The sequence below is a fragment of the Enhydra lutris genome, unplaced genomic scaffold, assembly GCF_002288905.1.
Source record: "Enhydra lutris kenyoni isolate GAN:26980312 unplaced genomic scaffold, ASM228890v2 scaffoldscaffold6, whole genome shotgun sequence".
In the NCBI taxonomy this organism is placed as follows: Eukaryota; Metazoa; Chordata; class Mammalia; order Carnivora; family Mustelidae; genus Enhydra; species Enhydra lutris.
Window position 1 is genome coordinate 36,012,159 of NW_019154090.1, and position 3,758 is coordinate 36,015,916.

General features: G+C 39.9%; 1 pseudogene; it reads left to right on the plus strand.

Moving 5' to 3' along the window:
• Positions 1 to 227: 227 nt before the first annotated feature.
• Positions 228 to 780, plus strand: LOC111141826 (annotated as a pseudogene).
• The last annotated feature ends 2,978 nt before the right edge of the window (positions 781 to 3,758 follow it).

The following is a 3,758-nucleotide window of genomic DNA, read 5'->3' on the forward strand; positions in this document are numbered from 1 at the left end:
TCCCAATGATTGGACATTTTAGCATCATTTCTTTGGTACACTATTCACAGTAATAATATATTAAATGCTGGCCCATTTACAGACATTAACCATCTGAGAATGCTTAGAAAAACCAGGAAATAAAATAACTGAGTCTTGTTTTGAGGTGAAATTCAACAATCTCTTAAGACATAGAAGTTAGGCACTTGAGCTTCTTTTGGCTTTTGACTTGGCGAAGGTGAAGGTGCAACAGACTTCGGCCATCCTGAATCCAGGTTCACTGGACAACAGCCACATCCACTATGCCACCTAAGTTTGACCCCAGTGAGATCAAAGTCATGTACCTGAGGTGCATCACTGGGGAAATCAGAGCCACGTCTGCCATGGTCCCCAAAGATTGGCCCCTTGGGTCTGTTTCCAAACAAGGTTGTTAATGACATCACCAAGGCAGCCAGTGATTGGAATGGTCTGAGGATTACAGTGGAACTGACCATTCAGAAAGGACAGGGCCAAATTGAAGTGGTACCTTCCACCTCTGCCTTGATTATCAAAGCCCTCAAGGAATTACCATCAGACAGAAAGTAGCAGAAAGACTTTAAGTGCAGTGGAAATACCACTCTTGATGAGATTGTCAACATTGACCAATAGATGCAGTACCAGTCTTTAGCCAGAGAATTCTCTGGAGCCATTAAAAAGATCTTGAGGACTGCCCAATCTGTAGGCTGCAATGTTGATGACAACCATTCTCATGACATTGTTAATGACATCAATAATGGTACAGTGGATTGCCCAGACAGTTAAGAACTATAAAGGAAAATATTTCAGTAAAGAATCATTTGACTGACAACTAAAAAAAAAAAAAAAAAAAAAAAAAGAAGAAAAAAAGAAGCAATGCATTTCACATAGAATGAAATGATAGTATTTATCTTAAGCACTGAATATGCAATATAAAACAGGACTTAAGGACACAGTTTTAGAATTTTATTGCTTGGTTTAAATTCCAGCTTCTCCACTAATATAGCTATGTAAACTTGGTCAAGTCATTTAGCTTCTCTGTCTAAATTTCCTCATCTGAAAGTGGGAGTAAGTATAGAACTTGTCCATATTAATCCTCTTTTACTACAATAATGGTGTGTAACAAATAGGTCTCCCCAAATCTCAGTGGCTTATAACCATAAATATTTTTTTCTCCTTCAGGGGTTTGTAGATCAACTGTGCAACTCTTAGGCTGATAGTTGGGTTCAGATTGCCTCCGCAGGTGCCAGGCTGAAAGAGAAGTGGTTCTCTAAGGAGGAATGTCAGAAGCACAAGAGAATGAGCCAAATCATTTAGCAATTTCAGTCAGACCCTCCGCTTGCATACATTCACATTTCAGTTGTCAAACAAGTCATATGGCCAAGTTCAACACTGAGGAGGTGGATAATTATGCTTTTCCCATGGAAAGAGGAAGACCGAGTGGGTAGTTGTTGAACAATAATTCCTACCTCACTATATTAAGGTTGTTGTGAGTGATGACTGATATAATATTGTATAGCTCTTAGCACATTTACTTGTTACATAGCAAAAGATCAATATGCGTTCCTTATTATTATTTCTTATAAAAATGGTGTCATAAATTTGAAGAGAGCAAAGAACAAAGGAACTTCTGGAAACTCATGCAGACCTTACTGAGATTCATGTTCCAACTTGCCCTGAGTCTCTTCTTTATTGCCCTACTTCTACTCCTGTTAGAACCTGAAAGACTGTTAGCAATATGAGAACAGAGAGAAGTTTCCATCTCTTACTTCCTCATCTAGGCTGGTGTTCAGTTAATCACTTACTACTACTTCCATAATGGTCCAAAAGTGTCACAAAATCTATTTTCTTAGAGCCTATGGTAGTGAATTGTAAATCTTGGGAAGTGCAAAAACTTCTTTTAATTTCCTCCTTCTCCCTTCCTCCCCCCTTTCCTTCCTTCCTCCCTGCCTTACTTCTTCTTTCTATCTTTTATTTCTTTTTAAAAAAACAAAATAGTACTTTCATTAGATGATGGATTGGATTTCAGTACCTACTATAACTACAGACTCTTGTAGTGAATTTGTCTTCGGGTCTTGGAAGCAGATGTTGAGGCAGAGTGTGAGATGCAAGATATTTATTAAGATGAACACCTGTGGGGACACCTGGCTGGCTCAGTCAATACAGCATGGTATTCTTGACATTGGGGTCATGAGTTGAGCACCACATTGTGTGTGAAGTCTACTTTTTAAAAAAGGGGAAAAAAAGATTAATGCCTGGGTAAGGAAGGACTAGGGAGTACAACTGGGATAAAGAAATTAAAACCTGATGCATGTCTGAAAAAGCCTCAGCCAACTGGGCATGAACTCTAGAGCTATGATGTCTTTCAGAGCTCTCCTGAGTTGGGTCAAGATGACCACTCCCTTAAATGTCTTCATAGGTCAGTCATTTGATGTGGGTTGCACCAAGAAAGTGTGTGGCTTAGGCTTGGGGACTGTGTGACTGAGGCAGACCATGAAGGGGCTGGTAGCTGGAGCCTGTGTGTAGAAGGCACATCCACAGGTAAATAGTAAGCCCTTCCTAAAGAGAGGTCTGTGTGGTGCATCTCCAGGTCACTCACAAGTACCTAGTTCATTGTACTCATTTCATAAATATTGATTGTTATTATTATTGCTAGTTATCAATATTCATGTATATGTACAATTTTGCTCTCTCATCCCTTTTATTGCCTACCCTCACCACTCCCTAATGGCCTATCCACCCCAACCACCTCCCCAACACCGCCGGCCCCGGCTTAGCATAAGCTTTAAGAGAGAGTCATGATGGTAGCAAGACCCATCAGGCTCCTTTGGTTTTGGGCCCTTGAGAATACTCTATATCCTGTGTTCATTCTTGAGTTTCCAATTTAGCTCATCTAACTTCGAGCAGGAAATGGAGATTACTGCAGAACTCCAGTGTGGATATGTGTCCAAAGTTTATTAGGGATGATACCGTGAAATCTCTAAGATATGCCTCTACAGTTCCAGTCAGAAGAGTCTTAAACTTAGAGAACTGGACTCATAATCTTACAGAACAATGGGTTGTTGCAATAGAAGAAAAATACAAATCAATGTGTTCACCTTCCTCCTGTTACATTTGAGGAAACTGATATATATGGAGAGCCATGACTTATTCAACTCTTTAGTAGCAAATACTCAAGCCAGTGGCTTTTCATGCAATCATACAGTGTTTAGATAACATTGGGGCTTAAAAGTTTGGGTCAGAGTTGGAGTTGGACAACTTTGCTCAAATCCTAGCTTACACACTTATAGGCCATGTGATTATGGGCAAATAATTTAACCTTTATGAGTCTCAATTTCCTCATTTTTAAGAAGTCACTTCATAAGGTAGTTGTGAGCATTAAATTAGAAATGGATGAAAAGAGCTTAGCTGTTACAATGATGATTTCATTCACAGATCTGTATTCTGTTTTTAGGAAGACACAATAGGAAGCATGCCTGTTATCTTTTGCTACAATGATGCAGTGTGATAACACAAAACTTCAGTAGCATGCAAAATTAAACATTTATGGTTCACGCATCTAGGCTCAGCTGTTGGTAAGCCAAGCCACCTCTGCTGATCTTGGCTGGAGACTCACATGCCTGCATGTCTGCTAGATGTTGGCTAATCTAGGATGACCTTTGCTGGGTCAGCTGCAAATACTCAGCTCTTCTCCTCGTGTCTTTCATCCTCTAGCCGACTAGCTTGGGCTTGCTTGTTGATGGTAGAGGCTCAAGAAAGTAGGT